This window comes from Botryllus schlosseri, chromosome 10 (genome assembly GCF_051294905.1).
Source record: "Botryllus schlosseri isolate E-star chromosome 10, Bs_hap1, whole genome shotgun sequence".
NCBI lineage: Eukaryota > Metazoa > Chordata > Ascidiacea > Stolidobranchia > Styelidae > Botryllus > Botryllus schlosseri.
The window spans coordinates 6,500,237-6,522,349 of record NC_137245.1 but is presented as its reverse complement, the minus strand read 5'-3'; the positions used below and the strand labels follow the sequence as shown (position 1 = coordinate 6,522,349).

The window sequence follows — 22,113 nt, the reverse complement described above, 5'->3', positions numbered from 1 at the left end:
GAATGCTTCTTCTGTCAAAAATCGAAACGTCCTGGGTTGCATCAATACGAATCAAGCTCTCTGCATTTTCTGCATAGCTCAATTCACAGCTTTTGACAGTCCATGCGAACGAATTAAGACTGTTTTCAAAACTACTTAGTCACTTAAGCAGATAGGAAGTCAGTCAATTATTCTTATACTTCAAGTAGGTTTGGTTGGCTTATTCAAAAAGTACTTCTACTCGTTTTCGAGTAGATTTTGCTGCCGCTACTTTTACTTCTACTTGAGTAGCTTTCATGACTACTTTGACCACCTCTGGTTAGAACCGATAGCTTAAATATGGAAATCCCTAATTTCCCCGACTTGTTCATGTCTTTGTGTGATAAAGTTATCGTAAAGTGTACCAATTTGGAAAGATATCAACAACATGATCAGCCGATATTAAATGAAGAAGTGACAAGATATGCATGTATCATTAAATGATACGAAACTGAGAGTTGACGACATTTTTATCGAAAACATCCATAAAAAATCTTTTTTTCAAAAAGCCTAATTTCTGGCATATTTAAAGCTTTTTTTAGCAGTTTCGGGGTCTGGTTCCCGAAATATCAAAAATAAACATGTTAGAGTATGGGTATTTCTGATAATGTTGTCACAAAAACTGAGGTTTAGTATAATTACTCCACGTACGATGATGACAATTTGATGGCGCAATAACAATAATACTTGACAATTCTGTACCAAACTCAATATATATCTGATTTAAAAAAAACTACTGGAGTATTCTTAATCCATACGGCACTTGATTAAGTGCAAATGGGCAGAACATACTTTAGTGTTCCTAGTAGCTTCCAGTGGTTAGTTGGTTGGGTTGAAGGGCATATTGGCCAGATCCCAAGTAGATGGGCGGGGTGACATATTAATGTTACGACCCTGCCGATCAAATCGAACGAAGCACCGGGTAGGGTGTTTCGTTTGCCCCATCTCTGTCATATAGCCTATGCTTTCGGATGTTATAATAAGGCGATGAGCGCCTATTATCACCATGCCGTTTAGGCGACGTATACAGTACACTTTTATTCCAAACTCGGTCAACAAAGTCATCATCAAACAACTAATTCAATCACTGGATTTCTCTTTCCAGCAGACCCCCACATCTACAAATACTGCCGTTGGTAAAACGCACGTCTACTGTACGGTCATAAGGCCTATACGTACTAATTTCAATTCGACCAACCTGACAACAGTTCCTCTTCCGTACAATCTAGTCATCTTGAAACATAAGCGGCGACAAAACCTTGCCCAAAAATGACTGATGCTGGATGGCCAGACCTTTCGACATGGATATGCTCCGTTGTCGGCACGGAATAGTCCCGTTCTTGCAATCTGAGAAGACAGTAGTACTACTGCGACACGCCGAGGAATTTAATTCACTCTAATTTGAAATCGCGTGCTTCACTTCAGACATGTTTTGTGGAGCTGTGTTGGGTAGAATTGCGGTGTGTGCGTACATGTCAGGAAAATCGTAGCATGCTACTTAGGCTTACCTTATTTTGGAATCGGGAAAGGAGGACACTTTTACCAAATGAGAAAATCGATTGTGAAAACAGCTGGTTTCGCTATTTTTGCCGTAAAAATTGGTGAGTTGACTGAAAAAAAAATCATCACTTTCGATCGAACCACGAATTTCCGGCTCGAACGTCCGTATTTGCTATTTAGCGTTCTATATGCCTTTTTTTCACTCGAATCTGTCCATTTTCTTGGCTGAAAAAACTGTAAAGGAAGACGAATAGCCGAAAACGAGGACATTTTCTAAAACCTGAAAAAGGAGGACGAATCCTCATTGCACAACCAACGTAATTGTTGCATTCTCACACATGTAAAGGGAAGCGAATAGTGCACTAAATACAATTAAATACCGCCCAAGATTTCGCACACCATTTGAAAAGGCCTCGCGTACCCATAGTGGTACTTGTAACACAGCTTGAGACCCACTGCGTAATTAATAGTTTCTAGAATCTACCGCAAAAATGTTTTATTATTTGCCAATGATATGCGGTGGATCAGTGTTCCACATGGAAATAGTGACCCTTGTAACGCGAATATTGAAGTATCATATGTGTCAGTGGTATCAATGGTTTGTAGCCTTTTTTCCGCGCCCAAAATCGTAAGCGTATAGGAGCGATGATAGAGCAACGTTTTACACTAACGAGTCCATGTCCTAAACTATTCCTTTCGCATTTCTTTCGACCCAAAACGTTACAGACAGAACTAGAAGGTAAAATCAAATATCCAGGCCGTGGACTTCACATTTTGTTAGCATTGTGATGTATGACTGATCTACGACACCGTACGGTGTTATGCATTTTTTGAAATCCATATAAAAACTACAATGATTGGTAATTATGGTTTAAAAGTGGTGTATATCAGTGGTTCACAATCCTTTGACCTTGCAGCACACTAGGAAAATCAAAAACGCTTGCGGCACACTTACAGAGGAGAGTTGCTGTTTAAAATATTTCCCCGTACTATTGGGCTTGTTTACACGAATCCAGTGTTGGGATCAAGTCACTACCTTCGAGTCACGAGTCATTTCGAGTCATTGCACATTTTGACTCGAGTCAAGTCAAGTCAATCGATTTTCGAAGGTGACTCGAGTCAAGTCAAGTCACTTGATTTTTAGAGGTGACTCGAGTCAAGTCGAGTCAAGTCAAGTCAAGTCACTAGTCAAGTCACATTTCAAGTCAAGTTGCCTTTTCGAAGTATGAGGTATGCTACGTCATTGCATTTTGCTAGCTGTCTGAAATACAGATTGAGTGGTCATTGATTTTGAACCGATGAACGAATATAGAGTTAAATATACACCCAAGAAGGCGCTGTATCGCTCACATATGATTAGAACTGCTAATCTACGTATGTATTATTATTATTATTATTACACGGGTATTACAGTGACGCTTATCGCCATTTAGGCCTTGTGCGTCACGACACAGATATAGGTACAGTTCAGTTTCATAGTACAGTTCAGATTCATCGTACAGTCAGTATCTTCAACATAATTCATTGCTTCGTTGGACGACTTTCACTCAGCGCATTCACTCTTTCACTCTTTCTCTTGCATGCGTCCGTCTTCGGGTCTCAGCTGCCGACTTTATGAGAGCGTGGCTTGCTCTGTGACTGGGCTTTTTAACACACTGTTAGTACAGTGGGATCGGCGATGAGGAGCCCAGATAACCTCCGACACATAGATAGATGGTAGAGTCGAGACTCGAACCAACTACGTATGTATAATTGCATAGCCTCAGTTTATAGTCACCAGCCAAAATAGACCATGTGCATCGAATTGATTAGATGCAATACATTACCCATTTACAAATTGATATGATACAATTTGGGCTACAAATTGATATGATACAATTTGAGCCTGTGCCAACGGTTGAGGACGATATAAACTATATTCGAATTCAATTTCAATAAAACAAGAAGTTTGGTTAAGGTAAGAACGGAGAACAGAAATACACATTTTGTTATAAAATTACTTTACTACACTATAGTCTACGACAACGTAAGCTGTAAGCTTCGATCACTTCGCTTGCGGTCAATATATTTGTGAGTGAACAATGGAGGCTCAGTAAAACGCACGATCATTGAATGATTGGTCAATGGTCACTCTCACGGGATAGGCCCACATCAGCGTTTCGCGAACAATCCGAATAAATGCAAGATACAGTGATTTTTATCGAAACCGATTATACTTGATGACTTGAAATTGACTCGTGAATTTTGCTTCGAGTCACGAGTCAATCCACATTTCTGAGGCGCCGAGTCAAGTCAAGTCAAGTCATTTTAGCAAAGTGACTCGAGTCAAGTCAAGTCATACGAAAAAGTTGACTCGAGTCTGACTCGAGTCAAGTCATGACTCGAGTCATCCCAACACTGGAATGTACACGACTGAAACGATGTTGCATTGTTGCCAAACATACGAGCATTTCGTCGTCAATTTCAAAAGGTATATCTCGGTTACAACCAGGGCTGTGGAGTCGGTAAATTTTAGCACCGACTCCAACTCCGACTCCACACATTTTCAATCGACCGATTCCGACTCCGACTCCGACTCCACACATTTTCAATGGACCGACTCCGACTCCACACATTTTCAATGGACCGACTCCGACTCCTGAGTCTTTAAACGTACCGACTCCGACTCCAACAGTATTACCAATTTACTTCGAAAATTATATGCCACAGTGACGGTTAAATGACTATCATATAACCATTAAACATATTCAAACATATGATTAACGATGGCATGCAAAACTGTTTCATTGTGGCACAGCTCGAATTATTCACTATGCATGAAAGATTGCCTTTAAATTTCCTTCCTTTTTTCATATTTTATCAGTTATCATAACATGGACTCTCTAATAACCTAATATGCATGAATCATTCGAACGCGATATACATCCCATCCTGTATAATGAAAATGTAGATAATTCAATCGAAGTATTGCTCTTGTGTATGATAGTCAGCAACTATTACGGAGATGTATCTTACTAATTTTCTCATTACACACTGTACTGATTACAAGCACACACACTCTCATTACCAACAGACATTGGTCATAAACGAAATTTAGGAAGTAGTCAAATAGCATATGTCTAGTCTGCATGCACTTAGTCAACTATTCAAGGACTAGGACTTGCAGTCTTTCTTAATCATTTTTTCGACGTAAGCAACTAAGCTACACCACAAATATTTTTAATTTTGTCAAGTGGGAAGGGGCGTTTGGTTATATTTACATCAATTTTACAGCCAGACGATATATTTGCTCTGTCGCATTATCATGGTATAATTCCAAAAATTGTATCAATTTGTGACCGCATCGCGAAGATGAATATTGCTTCTTTCTTCCTCTATGCAACTGAATTGTATTTTGCAAATAATGTTCAATTCTATCTATGTCAGGGGTGGTCAACCTTTTCGGCAACTTGAATGTTGATACACTTTTATAGTTGCCCGATAGGAACGAACCGAATTCGGTAACATTGAAGACAAGACTTATTATATGACTATACGTTTTAAAATTGATAACAATTATGTCATGAGAACTCAGTGTGCAACTGTACAGTGTGCAGTCATGTCCTGGTCGCTCGAAGCAAGAAGTTTTTTCGAAGGTAATGAATGAATTCGATCAATAAATATAGCCTATTACTTGCAGATATTGGGGGTCGCCTCTGTATAACAATGGACTCATTTGGCCAGGACAGGATTATTTGGAGTTTTAGACATAGCAAAATCGACGGTTCCGGTGAACATGGCTCTGTCATTTTGCGCAAATGTTTCGTCGCCGACGATCTCGCATCGAGCGCACGAGCCAAGTCCCATGTTGTACGACACGTTATCTCCGAATTGCGAGTATAGTTGGACTCAATTCTATAAATTACGCGTGTTTATAATTTCTAGGACGGTTTCCAATACTAAATGCAAGAAATGTGACAATAAATCATGCGAAGTGCTAAGAGAAATTTCAATTCAAATAAATCTGCTACTGAATATTCTACTTTGTGGTCATATACGAAGATCTGCGCTGAATGTGGCTAGCCCCGGGAAACGTCAATGCGTCAGAACTGCTGTTTTAGTCATCATCAAATTTCGCGGTCAGGCTAATCAAATTTTGGTTGGCCTTGCAATTTTATCTGATGTTATATCTAATTTCGAGAATTACCTCCCAGGCCACATTTGGCCTGCGGGGCACGGTCTGGCCGCCCCTGATCTGTATCGTTACAGTTGATAGTACATAAAAATCCTATTATACTTGTTGTTATTATTTGTAATTTAAAAGATATATTTCAAGAGAAATTGATTACATGATAAAGAAGTTGGAGTCGGAGTCGAAGTCGGGGCCATTTTCACTAACTCCGACTCCGACTCCAGTTAGTATTTTTTCCTCGACTCCGACTCCAGCCACCACAGTTTTCACGACACCGACTCCATCAAGCGAAAATTAGCCAAACTCCGACTCCACCGACTCCACAGCCCTGGTTACAACTATGTTCATGCCATGTTCACATGCAGGACCGACACACTATTATATTTTGTCAACCACGCCCCCAAAAACGCTAATCACGAACCCACATTCGGTGTTCAAGCTAACTTTCCCCTTCTCTCTATAAGGGTAATTTCATCACTATCCCTTATACATGCTATTTACAAACAAACACACACACTCATGTCGTAGCGAACGGAGGTCGGTGTTACGCGATGCACAAGAGTCGTATTTACAGGTAGAGAGAGGCAGGGCTGTGGAGTCGGTAAATTTTACCACCGACTCCGACTCCACACATTTTGAATATGCCGACTCCGACTGTAGCCACAACCTGCAGATCGCGCCACAGGGTGGATTGAAATATCTGGCTGCTTATGTTCCCTTTCGGCACTGAGAACAACAGAGACTCGCTTTGTTGGTGCGTGTTTTCTCCAATCAAAATGAAATACAATAAGCATTGGAAAATAAGTCCTAGCTAATCAAATACAAAGCATCTTACTTGACAATGTGTCTTCCGGGTGTTTTAGTATATTATATTTATAGGTTTACTTTGACTGTAACAAGATATCAAAACAGTGAGACAATGTATGAACTAACCTAACTTACCCTATTCTAGCAATGCAATAACCTAACTATTCCTATTCTAATAACTGAACTAATGCCAAAACGATCCTACAACTAACGCACGTGCATAACATAACATGGTTGAGATATATTTTTGATCTGAACAAGTCACACACAATGTATAATGCGATAAGACACAATGCGATGTCATGAACAGATAGGATGATGTCGAACGACACGCATCAGTAGCGATCCTTTACTCTAACATCCACCTCGGCCTAGAGCTGGCCTGGGCAAAGTGCGGCCCGTGGGCCAAATGCGGCCCGCGAAGCTATTCTGTGCGGCCCGCTAATGGTTGCTTGAAATTCAAAATATAAAACTTACTTTTTAATTTTGCTGCGTGGACCAAAACCATAGGATGTATAAACTGAACCGCAAATTTGTTTACTAGCAAGCCTGTTCATTAACATGGCGTGATTACGCAGCCTATACGTACCTCACATGTGTAATCCAGATTCGAAATAAAGTCATAATGCAGCAAATTGTGCCGTTACAATCAAGGTCACAAGAAGTCACCAAACCTTCTCTCTTGCCATTGCCACATTACGCATTACACCGTCTGTGTTTCAAATTGTTACGTGATGCGTTTCCGCATCCCTAATTCGTAAAACAATTCAATCAGTGCTCGTGATTTCTATGAGTCATCATCACCCACAAGGATATCAAAATAAGAAAGCGGAAATTTGAAATTCAAAGAAAGTTCGGATGAATGAATATTTGTTTACTGGAGTCAGGGGTAAACCAGTCCCTTTGGTAGTTAGTGCCGAGCAGGTCGCCGTGTTTAACGAGTATAAAATAAGTCGGTTCTATGATAAAAACACATAGACATCCATATACTCGGCCAGGGGACGGAAAATTTTGGAAGAATTGCAAGCTTGGCTCAACAACAAGGCCAATTCACCCAGCTGTACACTGCTCGGAATCCAGCGACTAAGACAATAAGCTTTATAGTATTCTAATGGCCGTAACTGCCACACCCCAAACCCCCCAAATTGGGCTCGGGCGAGCTCGAAGGGGGCTCAAAATTATTTCGTGAATGAATATAAATTATAGAGTATTTTTTTAATTTATGCGACTTCTTTCAACTTTTTCTCGCCCTACGCGCGATTTAGCGATCAATGGATTATAGAATTGGGCATTTTGACGTCAGCCATTGCCTCGCCACGACGCACCAAGACACGTGAAGTTTTGCAGAAAAAGACTGCCTTTATATTGACCGAAAACCACGATGTCCAATTGTCCATAGGCAATATTTCGCAGTAAAGAAATACCAATTTGGAATCATGTGGGTCTTTTAATTTATGACGCTTTGGCGATACCAAAAAATAAAATCGCTCAAAAGTAGTGTTAAAAACGTGCATCCCGATGGGGGTTTGGTCTGGGGCAACTTTGGTTTATAACTCGACAGGGGGCCCAAAACCAACGTTTTTTAAGGTGGACTGACGAAGTGCTGTTCGACCATCCCACATACATTTCAAGGTATTGGTAGAAAAACGTGGATAAGGGATTAAAGAGAGTTCAAAACGTATCCTGATTAACATTGTTTCGAAATATGACGGCGAATAAATATTTTATTGGTAATTAACCGTCACTTCCTCAATATCAACACATCCACTGAGCACCATTTAGCGCCAGTATAGAGCCTGTATTCCCTATAGGCACCAAGAACGATGTCGGCTTACGACAGAAGTTTATTGCAGCAAAAGAGAACCCAACACCGCGACCAACCGTTATATAAAGTAATTATGTGATGACACCAATCAATCGCAATCAGCGGACAATCAATTAACAGGAGCCAACATTCGGCTCCGTTTAAACACAACACAAAACAATATTGGCGCAACGTTTTCTCCTTCATTTGTCTATGACATAATCTTTATGCCAGACAAGAGGTTTTCTGACTCTTCAGAGACCGACGAGGTCGTATTGGTGGACTCTCCGATGGGAGGTCAGGTAGACGTTGTTGCGAGTCTGGTTCGGAGACTGGATCTACCGGATATTGCCGTTCGTCGGGAGTAGATGCTTCCAAGCGCCCTTGTTCGGAGATCGACGCATTGTCGAGAATCTCGGGCTCATGCTCGATAGATTCGCAATCCGAATCAGAGTAATTCAAAGTTCGATCTATTGGTCCAATATCGTTTGGTACCGAGAAACAGTCATTTTGACGCACGCGATAAGTCCCATACGAAAGTCGTTTGCCTCCAAATCGAGATATGTTGCACCACTCGCCTTCGGTTGACACCACCAAATATCGGTCCCTGCTTCGGTGCTTTTTCTTATCGTTGTATAGGTAAACGATATCTCCAACGCCGACAGGAACCGATTTCCTACGTTCTTGTTGTTTCTTTATCAGCTCTTCATCATCGATGGGGAGAGAGGAGTTGGTGAACTGATCTCTCTGAAGCAGGATCTCCCTTGCCGAGACGCCATTTCCGCGGATACGGTTGTTGAGGTTACAAGTGGCGATTTGAAGTTGTAGAGGAGTCACTTGACCTCCATGATAGCCGGATCCCTGAAGCTTCAGTATCTCGCTGGAGAGTTCTTGGACTGCTCTTTCGGCGACGGGATTTTTATCAACGTTCATGACCCTTCCCGTTTCCACAGCCATGCCGTAGGTAGAGAGGAGCGAGTCGTTCTTCAGTGCTGAAAACGATGTAGCTCCATCCGTTCTGATGACCGAGTTCAGGCTGTGCAGTGGGCGCATGTCTAGACACAAGATTACGAGTGCGCTACGTAGAGTCTCCGCTCTTTCGTCTGTAATGATAATAGATTTGGTAAATGAAGACACTGTTTCACGCACCACGAGAATGCTTTGTTTTTCACGCTTCAGGACATCGGCAGCAAACCTTTCTCCAATGGCACAGGGTGGCGGACACGTTGACTGAGGGGTCAAAGCAGGAGTAATGTTTCTCAGGGACAAACATGTGTGACAACGTTCGTTCACTTCCGTCACGGCGCGATGAAGATCTAGAGCGAAAAAATATCTGGAGACCACTTGCTTTAACTGGTTGATCGAGTTTTAGATGAAGCGCCATCAGAACTCCCGCAAGTACCTTTCTCGGGATGACGATCCTTTCTTTGACTGGAGAAAGCGGTGTACGAACCTGTACGACCAATAAACCGTCATTGGAAATGGTTACTTCCCTGAGATACCTTTTCACATCTTTTGCATTCGCATCCTTTTTCGAGGGCCGAGTGCCTTGTTTCAGGTGCGCATGTGTTCGTCTCAAATTGTTGCACTCCGACTGTATATTGTGCCACGGATGTCTGTTGGTGTACGGCAGTTTCACCTTGTTACGAGCGATATCGCCAACGTCGATGTGATTGACGACGGGTTCTAACTTGGTTTCTTCCACATATCTGCAAATTTGACAGGACTTTTCCCTGCATTCGTAAGCGTTCCTGCTTGAAAAATCAGATAGTTGGTTAAGCGAGCCAGGTAAATGTTTCACGAAACATCGATACTGGCATGCTGTCGCTAGAAAAGAGTATACCCTGGCTGAAGTGGAGAGCTCGCCGCGTCGTAGCTTCTCGACTGCTTGCACACATGGCTTGCTGTCAGTTAGGATACCGACGGCGTGTTTGGATTGTAGCACGTATGGCCGAAAGTGCTTCAGTGCCGCAGCTATCCCCAGCGCCTCGAGTTCGCAAGGTATCCACGAATGTTGATGCCCTTTAAGCCTAGCGCTAAAGAAACCGGATAAATACTTTTTCCCGTTCCTGACCGAATACAACGTCGCGCCCAAGCCCTTCTCCTTTGGTGAAGCATCCGTAACTATCCATAGCTCATCACTGGGTGCCGGTAGCGAGATCGTTTCGTTTGTATTGAGGTGACGTTGAGCGGATTTGAATTGGCCCAGTAAGGTCTCCGACCACTCCAGGATGTTCGACGAGTCCCTGCCGGCAACGGCATGATCCAACGGTGCTAAGAAATAAGAACACTGCGGTATTACCTTGGACAGTATCTTATACGCGCCTATGAACGAGCGTAGTCCCTTCACAGTCTTTGGTGGTTCGCATCTGCTGAGCAAGGAAATTCGATGCGAGCTTGCTCGAAGGTTTCCATTTTGCCACACCCATCCTAACAGCATCGTCTCTTTCGGGCAAATCACGGTTTTGTCGGGAGATAAATGCAAACCGGAAGGTGCCAAGGCTTTCAAGAAGGATAACCAGTTATCTAGTGCTTCAACTAGGTTGGTTCCGCCGCAGTACAAATCATCGGCGATTTTCACGATCTTTCCTTTCTGTAATAAATCTCCAACGATACGACTCATTAGTTCCTCTAAAGCCGTTTCGGACCCTGGCATGCCCAATTGCCCATAGCGCAACGAGTGTATACGCGGGTTCCCTTGTATGGGGTAACGATGCCACAATATTTCATTGATGATTTTGACAATGGTATCTGGTAATACGCGCTAGTTAGGTCCGTCTTTATCAGATATTTCCAGCCAGCAATTTTTCGAATAGTCGATTCTACGTCGGGCATCAGTGAGGGCTGTGGCTTGCAATACTGTGCTACGTCGGAAAAGGCCGTAACTAGACGTGTACCCCCTCTGGGTTTATTCACGAGAAATGAAGGGTTCAGATACTCTACACTTACACTCAACTCTTCCGGTTTACGAAGAACACCTTGGGACTCGAGCAGATCGCATTTCTGCTGCAATTCCAAGAGGCGGTTTCTAGAATACTGAGGGACCCTCCCTTTACGCTGGGGTGGGGATGTAGGGCCCATATTCACGACTGCCTCAAAATTTCCGTGAGACCCATTGTAAAGACCAATCGATTTGTTAAAGACGCCAGCATGTTGTTTTATCGATTCGGAGAACCGCTCGCGGATATCATCGTCCAAAATACCATCAGGGTCAATCGAGACGCAAGGTATAGTACCTCTTAGTTGTGAGACGAGCGTGTCGGGTAGAGTGTCCGTGGGAAGGGTTTCCGGAGCCTCGGGGGCGTCCCCCAAAGGTACTATTCTCGACACGTGATCATGTTTGGAGACATTAATAGGAAGGTCGGTGTCGTTTACAAGACATAGTTTACCATCTTCAACGTCCGCAACGTGGGTGCTCGGCCACCTGTATTCTTGGAAGGTGATCCTGTGCGATGAAACCGGCTCTACAATAATCGACGAATTTGTATTTAGGGGAGAAGTGGTACCGATGGATAAAAAATTGGAAAATGATCGCTGGCCCCGAAATGTTCAGCCGAAAACAGCAGATCTTTTGCTGCCTCAGCACTTTGATACAAGCTCTACCTATCGCGCACAAATACATGAATATCCGTCTTTTCAAAAAATATTTATGGACTTTCAAAATTTGTTGCTCGAACGTGTCATCGGTCCCCACCCGGTGGGTCCAATGACACACGACCCGGGGACCTATGACACATATACCCTAAAAACTCAAATGTGACTACTTTTCTTGCTCAGTATTATAATCTAAGCTACAGCAAGTCAAAGAAGAATGTTTGGTCGCAACTGTCAAAAAATAGAATAAATATTAACTCAAATGTTGTCATAAAATCACGTTTCGATTTAGGCTCGCACTTATAAATTTGTGGGTACATACATATTGCCCGAAAATCGACAGTGTTCCTTCCAAATACCTCGTTATAGCGATAAAACATCATATGCAGTTATTACATAAAGATTTTCTGTACGTAGTCATGTTTCATTTATTTCATGATTAGTATGCTTGATTATTTTGCTTGATTTGGCTATTGTATCATCGGTCCCCACCCTACGAATTTTATACATGAATCGAAAAAAGTCCACGCAATGAAAGTACTGAAAAAATAATAGGTGTCATTATATAGCCTGATACTAGCCCTACACTTCACAATAAAAATGATTGCTGGTTTGTTTGTGTTGAAGGTTACAAAGAAAAATGCATATGTCGTTCTAAATTTAGTTTACACCCCCCAAAACAAAAATCATCTGTGAGAGACCCCATAGCTCGCGCACGTCGAATATTTTTGTACGTGAGGAAAGATTTTGCCAGCATGCAACTGTAGACAAGTTCACGGGGTGTGATCATGGAATTATCATGGAGAATTTTCAAAGTATTTTCGGTCACAGTGATCCATCGGTACCACATCTCCCCTACCTGTAGTTCGAGGTTGTCGCCGGGCCATATAGTCTTAGTGCACTTCGTTCGCAGAACTTGGGTCTTACTGAATGTAGGTAGTGATTCGATATCCAGACACTTCACCCTCTCGTCGCCCAAAGTAACCTCGTTTCGGCTTGGCCGTATGCCAACGTCATTTTGAACGAAATATGGCATCCCAGCCAGGGCGTCAGAACCTAGCTTTCGCACAACCAGGGCGGGGAACGCAAGTTTATGTTTTCCTAACCTGAATGTCGTCGAGATCTCTCCAACAACTGGTTAACGAGTTTCTCCGTCTGCTTGCAAGGCCTGGTGAGATGTTTGACAATCGGAATCTTCAAACGATTAGCTGTCGACTCTCGAATAAGATTTGCAGTAGCTCCGGAATCCAAAGTCAAGTTGATGCATAGCGAGTTGCGGTACACCTGTAAGAATGGAGAACATTTTATGGATACACGGCTGACAGGGTGAATACAGTCTACTGTGTCAATATGGTCGGTATTTTTGATCGGCTCTTCTCCGTCGTTAACAACGAGCGAGTGCGAGTTGATGAATCGCCTATCGTCGTTTGGCAAGAATGGGCACTGGCTGAGATAGTGACCTGTAACCCGACGTTTCGCGGCTTTGCACAACGGGCACACCTTGTTGCGTTGTCGTCTGTCCTGACCCGCAGTTTTTGGTGGAGCTTGGTAAGAACGCATAACGCGTGTTTCGTTTGCAGCATTCACTTCGTCCATCAGGGAACTTAGTGCCTGGGATATTTCCGGTTTAATTGAGGCAAGAGTGCGACTTCGTAGTTCTGTGCCGTAACGCTGCTTCACGTGTCTCGGTAAATCTCTATGAAGGGTCTGTAGCCACATAACGACGATTAGGTTTTCGACGGTGGCAGAGGTTTCCTCGTCTTCTGTCACGTCGATCGGTCCCATGATGGCTGATGTTGTCGCCAGCTTTCAACAGGTTGTCGTGTATGAATGATGTTATACGTTGGAACAAATCCTGAGGTTTCTCATCTGGCTCGAGTTGAATTTCTGCGAAATCCCAGAAATGGGCTCCTGTTCGCTGGAACCCGTAGTGAGACCTGATAGTTTGCCAAATCGACTCCATAGAAGTGCTGTTTTGGATAAACATGTTTCTGGAGATGATCGGGCAATAATTTGCTACTTGACCAAGCATGAGTTCTAACAATTGCACTTTTTGATGGGCCGTTTTTCTTCGGTCCTCCGGAACATTTCCGTCGTCGTCGGTGAAGCCACGTGTAGCATCGGCTTTCGTGTAGCGTTGCTACGTTGCATTATCGGCGAGGAATGGTGCAAAGTTAGCGTCCATGCTCAAGCAGTATTTGAGATTGCTGTTCCAGCTTTCAAAAGATGTGATCGTCTCCGATTTTGTTAGACACCACTGCTTCGGTGCACGCGCCGAGGCTGACATTTCCGTTTCCTTGGTGAGAGTTTCGATTCCTTGACCGCTGCCACCACGCCAGTATAGAGCCTGTATTCCCTATAGGCACCAAGAACGATGTTGGCTTACGACAGAAGTTTATTGCAGCAAAAACTAACCCAACACCGCGACCAACCGTTATATAAAGTAATTATGTGATGACACCAATCAATCGCAATCAGCGGACAATCAATTGACAGGAGCCAACATTCGGCTCCGTTTAAACACAACACAAAACAATATTGGCGTAGTGTAATTCACTGCTTTCAATTTGGAAATAAAATCAATACATTGGAGAATACAGCTAAAATTTATGATTCGGCCCGCCAACGTATTTTTGGTTTCTCATTTGGCCCGCGGAGAAAAATAATTGCGCACCCCTGGCCTAGAGTGCCCGATGTCACAGTCCTTTTTCGATGTTGATCTCTTTGAAGCCGCGGCCCTTTCCATTAGTTCTTTCCATTCATTGTGAGTGCTTTCTCTCGTCGGGTCTTTGTCTGGGCTTTTTTGTCACCGTAAGAAAGGCAACGGCAGGGGAAGAGGAGCCCAGATAAACCTCCGACGGGAATCGAACCCGGTTCGTATGCGTGCTGGGCGCTTATCGTAACCACTACACTATCTCCCCCGCCGCGCACTCGTGCACTAACAGTGAATTGCACCTCGACACGTCAGACCTGGTTACCGCTGTGTTGTTACAATCTCTGCGTTTCCATGCACGACCGATGGGCCCATTTTCGAGAGACTCGGCCGACGAACGAGAGAATTTTGTTGCGGAAGCACACCCACGTCGGCCGAATCGTCGGCCATCGAGTGAATACTTCGGCTTAGCCGTTCCGCCAAGCTTGCGCTGTGTCTTCGATTAGCAAATTGCTACTTACAATACACTTTTCGTATCAAATTAACCATGGCTGCACTCCGGCCGGATTTTGGACGCATTGAGAAACCAGGAATTTAATTATGATTGCAACGGAAATTACTAGTACCGGTGTTGCTACGAATTACTCGTAGGCTACCGAAATCTTCGCGATCTGCTCACATACGCTGCTGCCACAATTCGAGAGTTTGTGTTCTGGTGCATGGATACAATACAAACTACCGTTTGACCACAAGCTCGGTGAACTTATTCACATACCCCTGGTAAGCAAATCATCAACAGGACACTCGAAGTTCATGTCTGAATCTCGACGACGAAACAGTGGTACCGGTAGAGTAATGGACAAGTTACTATTCTGCGTTCGAAATTATCGGACCACGATATCCCATATCTATATCTCCTACATACCAGAATATGCCACCTAATTTTCATCTTTTTTCCATTTTATTTTATCTTATGTTGGTTTTAAGCAAGTGGTTCATCATGACTATATTTTACATGTTGGATGGATTTAGGTCAACGTGTTCAAGGTCAAAGCGGGTTGTTTGATTGAATGACCGCTACAAGTCGTCTCGGCTCATTCCTGCCGAGTCATTTATCGCAATCTTGCGATTATTATGAAAATATTACTGAGTTAGTAAGCCAAAAACGTAATCGTGAACGCTTCGCCCACTTAGTTCGGCCAAGTCGCGGTCGGATTACGCCTGATCATGGAAACACGGCCGACATGTGCAACGCATGCGACATTAGAGTTACCATATTTTTGTGATGCAAATTCCGGACATTCTTTAGCGCCCACTAGCGGATTTTAAAATGAGGTGTAACACATTGTCCGTCAATGTGACGTCACACTAGTAAAGCATTTCCTATCGACTGTATACACCAGGGTGTCAAACTCAACTTGCGCCGCTGGCCGATTGAAACCTTCAGAGCACTCGCGGGCCGGACGAGTCAAATGGTTCCAAAATGTTACCTCAAAATCTATGCCCTTGTTTTTTACTTGAATACTCAAATATCAAGCCTATGTACATAAAAATATGTTACGATATATCACGGACCATATGGTTCTATTCTATCAACACCTTTATCGGCAAACAATGGCATTGGCAGAATTACGATGATTGGCCTGATGAATAGTTTTATAAACTGATAAAACAGCGGCGTTATGCTATAGATTACTAACCTATAGATTACTAACCTAACCGTAGGTTAGTAATCTATAGTTATACCGACGATGTATGTTGGCATATTGCTATGATTTCTTTAATTTAGTCACAATCTGGCAATATGGTCCTGTATATGCATTGTGAGGAATATAAGTGATTTAACCGTAAACGCAGACGTTTAAACTTTGTTCAATATTATTGTATCGCGATTTGCGATATCGCCATTTGTTAGAAATGTGCCAATCTCTAGAATCGCGTCGCGGGCTGGATGAAACCATCTGGCGGGTGGGATGCGGCCCGCGGGCCGTATGCTTGACACCCCTGGTGTACACTATACATGAATGAAGTGGAACACAGGTCATAAATTGAGCCATCTGTAATGTGAGGTCTGGTGATTGCTAGTTGCTAGGGTCTGCAATAGATTCCTCCACGGGCCAGACGAAATCGCCCGGTGGGCCGTGTCTGGCCTGTCAGGGTTGTGTTTGTTAGGACGGTGCGGCTATCTGGTTATGTGTTTTAATCAGGTCCGAAACAACATTTTTTCTGCCCCCTCCCGCCCAACAAAGCACCGATATTGGGCCCACCATAGGGTAGTCGGTGTAACTTGTTGGGCACTTACTATATGCATTTGGCTGTTAAATGTTATGTATGAATTATGTCAATAATATTGATTATTCCATATATTAGGCTACTATAAAATGCACCAGCAGGTGGCACATCCGGTGATTTCCAACATTTTATGGTCACGACCTAGTTTCCAACTTGAAAATGCTGCGTGGCAAAGCTCGAAACTTGATAATCTGATTACCAAAAAAAATTCAGCTTGTCCAAGCTTACTCACGGCCTAGGAAGCTGATTACGTCCAAAGTCATCGCGATCCCCAGATAAAGGCAAACGACCCTAAGATTTGGAACCACTGTCTGTGACTGAAGCATCCGATCGGTCTTAACCAACTCTACGAATATACCGTTAGCTTATAATTACGATTACAATCAGACTTTATGATGGTTATTTATATTAATTTTGATTGCAGTTTTTGACTAGGGTGGTGCCTGGTGCCCAAGCCCATACTAATATCATTATACGTTGCATTAACTCGCGCGCGGTGCGAAGAAGAATTTTGAATAGCATAAATCCGCTGGAAAATATTATTGTTCATGTTGATTTACGAAAAACTTTTGAGCCTGCTTCAAGCCTTCCAAATTCCGGACATTTAGGCATATTTTAGAAATTCCTCCCGGACGCAGACTTTTAAGTGAAATTCCGGACATGTCCGGGAAATTCCGGACCTATGGCAACCCTATGCGACATGGCCTTTCGGTCGTCCGTCCGCCGTGCATGGAAACGAAGTAAATGAGACCGAGTCCACTTCCTTGCTTGGCGGGAGTGTGAAGAAGTCACAGCGACACCTTAGGGCCGTACGGCGGCTACACTGACTATTTTCTTGAGAGAACTCCGACTCCAACAGTATTGGCAATTTACTTCGAAAATTATATGCCACTGTGACGGTTAAATGACTATCATATAACCATTAAACATATGCAAACATATGATTAACGATGGCATGCAAAATTGTTTCATTGTGGCACAGCTCGAATTATTCACTATGCTGTGTTTTCATTCTTGTCGGCTTTGGTACACTCGTATTCTTTAATTATCGCGCAATGTCACTTGCGAGTTTGCAGTTTAATTGGTTGCTGACATATACAGTATACGGCGTGGCATTAATTTTTCAAATATTGATGCAACACTATTGATTCTCAGTGGCTAAACTTGATCGACGACGGACGGACTGGTAACGAGCGCACCAATATGCGTTGTAACTCCTGGAATTTTTCATAGGTTCAGACTTCGTTGAAATAAAGTTTATTTCATGTACAAATTTGTCAGTTTTTATGTCAAAAAAGTTTTTGCAGGTCAAACTACTAGTTAGGACCGACAGTTCCAACCAGAAATGAAGATATGTAGTAAAATTCGAACAATAGGAAAACACTTAATTTACATTCATGAGGTTAAAATTAAGTTTTTCAAAGTTGAAAACTGTCAAAATTTTGATATTTTAGGCCAAAATCTTCCGTTTTTAGGTAAAAAATCGACCTAGTGATCACTAATCAGCAACGTTGAAAACCCCAGAAACGACTCTTGGTGTTCTGCCAAAAAAAGTGTTGTTTTTTTTCATTTATTTGACCAGAGTTATTAACCAAATTCACTCACTACATCCCAAATTGTTTCGAATCATTTGACTGCGGTTCGGCCCGCGATCGATCAGGTTTGAAACCTGTCCGCGACCCAAGTTGGGTTTGACACCGCGCCGATGTAGACAAAATATGAAAAAAACTATCGTAATTTACAAAACATACCCAGCGAACAAAATTCATCTCATCTGGAAATTTATTAAGGTGCTCGGATGACGGATATGCATTCTTCTTCTTCTTCAAGCTAACCTAGAGTGTCACGTAGGGAGACGTGGATACCAGTCCCTCACGAGCAAGTCTTGATAATCTGACTAGCAGCTACAATTTTACTTGAACACGCACTAACTTGCGAACTGTGTGATTGTATGGAACGTGTCCCGCCAACACCTGACATTTTATAATTGCCTTTCCTGATTACATTGCAAATCACCACATGGATATTAATTTGAAGAAACGATGCAGGTCACTCGTGAAACACAAAATATAAGAATGTATTTCAAAACCAATGACTGAATACTGGTGCGGAGCGACAAATTCTCTGGTCCGGCCTTATCAGGAGAAAGTGCTGATCAGGCTCCAGCCAAAAGTGAAAAAGTCCGGCTCTACACGGTACGGTGGTTCCGTGAATTTATAAATATGGCTCGTTTTTTTTTCGCACCGGCTTGGCGGTTACTTGCGTGTTTGGTTGGTAGTTATTTAGTTACAAAAGTCATGCTTATTGCTTATCCATAAAGATTCTGACCGCATCAAAAAAGTACTGATCCGGCTCCGGTCCATGCTCCGCACTACTGAATACACGATGCTATCATTGAATTCTTGTTTATAACATTTAAGTATATTTTCAAACTTCGTAATACTGACAAGAAGTGGTTTAAACTGAATAATTTTGATGCAGATAGGAAACGTGCAAATGTCTTCTAAAAACTAAACCTAACAAAAATGCAATATTTTTTTTACAGCAATGGTTCTCAACTGCTGTCACGAGTCAACTTTTCTATCGATCCGTCAGATATATTACAATTTTATTTATCATCCTGAATTTTTCATTAAGTTGGGTAGTTGCCCACTAATTATACAAACGAAACATCAAATTACAAATTAATTAAGAAAGTTGGAACGTGTTATTCTTCACTGTGTGGAGACGTGGAATTCAGACTTCGCGTATGCCCCACTGTTGCAAGTGTTGCACCACTGTACCTGTTTATAAGTATAACGCGAAACAATAACTTCATATTGTTAATTTATTCGCTAAAAGCTTTTCGACTAACTCTCATCAGTAGCGAACGTTAGTGATGGGGTGAATCAAATTCGAAATGTAAGAAATATTTTGTCTGTATGACGTAATAATAACAAAAACAAACAACTAGTAGACGGGCTAGAAACGGTAGTAACGGTACAAAACAAACGTTAACGAGTACATATTCGGTTATAAATAACCGAAAACACGACATATAACATTAATGAAATATTCCAAGAGTGTAGAGGCGTTCCTTCTGGCGACAGAGAATCGGCTTTCGTAGCTTTATGATCGTAGATTCCAGGACCTTTAAATGAAAAAGAGAACGGCCACGAGCAAGTATAGAAAATTGACTGTCATTGTAATGATCAGCACATTCTGGATGGGATAACAGATGCTGTCCAATAGCCGAATTACAAGCAGTAACTTGATCATAATCACGCAGTGTGTCAACAGACTGCGATGAAGGAGTTGGAGAAACATTATTTATTCTAATTTGCCGTGGGACATGCTGGCGAATTCTTTGCTGCAAGCGCTGAGACGTGCGACCTACATACCGACTGTCACATCGGCACGTGTATTCATATATTATGTTGCTTTGATTTGTCGCAGGTAGCACATCCTTTTGCGTTGCAGGCATCAGAGATTTCGTCATGAAGATTATCTGAGGTTCTACTTGTGAAAAACAATGGCTCACTGACGATTTAATTTGTTTTTCAAACCTGTTGGACACTTTCCCAATCCAAGGAAGATGCAAATAAACAGGACATTTTCTAGGTCCAAACGGTTTAACTTTTCTGAAATCTTTGAGTTTACGATCTATGGTCATTTTAATGATATGATCAGGATAACCATTTGACTGAAAGATTGACCGAATATTCTCCAATTCAGAATCAAGTTTGACTTTACTACAAATCATCAGAGCCCTGTGTACCAGAGTTCTTATCAAATTTACTTTACGTTTTACTGGACAGAAAGAATCCCACGAAATGTATTGCCCACTGAATGTAGGCTTACGGTAAACTGATGTAACAAAATTAGCACCCGTCTTTTCCACTACAACATCAAGGAATGCCAATGAATTATTAACCTCTTTTTCCATGGTGAATTTCAGTGATGGGTGAAGACCATTCAATTTGCTCAGAAACAAATCACACTGGGATTCATTTTCAAATATGGCGAAGGTGTCATCAACATATCTTTGATACATTAATGGTCGATCAATATCTTCGAATAACCGTTTTTCGTAATACCCCACAAAAATGTTAGCCAGAATGGGACCAAGCGGCGATCCCATTGCAACACCATCGATCTGTGTATATATGGTGTTATTGAAACTGAATTCGACATCACAAGTGATCAATCGCATTAATTTAACAAAAGAAGACCTTGAGAATGGAGGAGATGGAAGGACACCACCATAGAGTTCATTGGCACAAATCTCTATAGTCTCTTGAACTGGCACGTTCGTGAATAAACTAGATATATCAAACGAACACATAGAGATTTCGGACTCATTGAGATCAACATTTCGAATGGTATCAGCAAATGTGAACGAGTCACGAATGCAGTTACCACCATAGAACAAACTCACCGGCTCAAGATATCTCGCAATCCACTTCGCGACTTTGTGATACGCTGATCCAACCATCGAAAGTATCGGACGTAAGGGTACATTCGATTTATGGGTCTTCGGAAGACCATACATACGTGGTCGAATGGAGCCAGTGGGTCTGATGTCGTCGTATTCAGCAGAAGAGATTTTTCCCGCCTTCTTGAGGGTCAATAGTAGACGCTGAATACGAGCTTCTATCTTGGAGGTGTTGTCATTGTCACACGCAGGGCCAAGGATTTCAAATTTAGACTTGTCGCCGACAATTAAATCCATTTTAGAAATGTAGTCACACTTATTCAAAATGACTACACCAGATCCTTTATCAGGTTTGGTTATGTGAATTGACTTATTGGATTTCAGGGATCTGATGCTCCTGTAGCAATCGGACGTCATCGTGAAATCACTTCTGTCGATTGGAGTTCCACAAAAACCATGCGCTAAGCTACTTAGTTTGGCTTTAAGGGCCACAATTTTCTCACTGTGTTCCTTTGCTCTGCTTTCATCATCAAATTTCTGGTGATGATGTGACAATTGTCCAAGTAATACCTCAAATTCAGCAAAGACTTCCTCACGCTTGATTTCTGTCGGTGGCACAGAAAAATCAAGACCAAGAGATAGTACCAACTCTTCTGTGTCACTCAGCTCATAGTCCGATAAGTTGGTAATAACCTTACTACCACCAGCAACTGCCTTGGTACCGTATCGTGTCTTGAGAAGCAAGCTGATGTTACGCTCATTCTGCCGTACCTTCTCATCCTCTTTACGTGCATCAATTTTGGCCATATAACGACAAAACCGTATCAGGTCAAAATAAGATAAAAACTGCACTGCCTGCT

The 22,113-nt window shown here is 42.4% G+C and overlaps 2 long non-coding RNA genes and 1 pseudogene across 2 annotated transcripts in view; 1 reads left to right on the top strand and 2 right to left on the bottom strand.

Annotated features, from left to right (window-relative positions):
* LOC145449025 (uncharacterized) overlaps window positions 1-22,113 on the top strand; it is a 567,369-nt gene that overhangs the window by 152,170 nt on the left and 393,086 nt on the right. The window lies entirely within an intron of this gene.
* The window catches only part of LOC145449022 (uncharacterized), a 427,802-nt gene that overhangs the window by 194,248 nt on the left and 211,441 nt on the right, over window positions 1-22,113 (bottom strand). The gene's annotated exons all lie outside the window — the stretch shown is intronic.
* LOC145447739 (uncharacterized) lies at window positions 12,757-14,432 on the bottom strand (annotated as a pseudogene).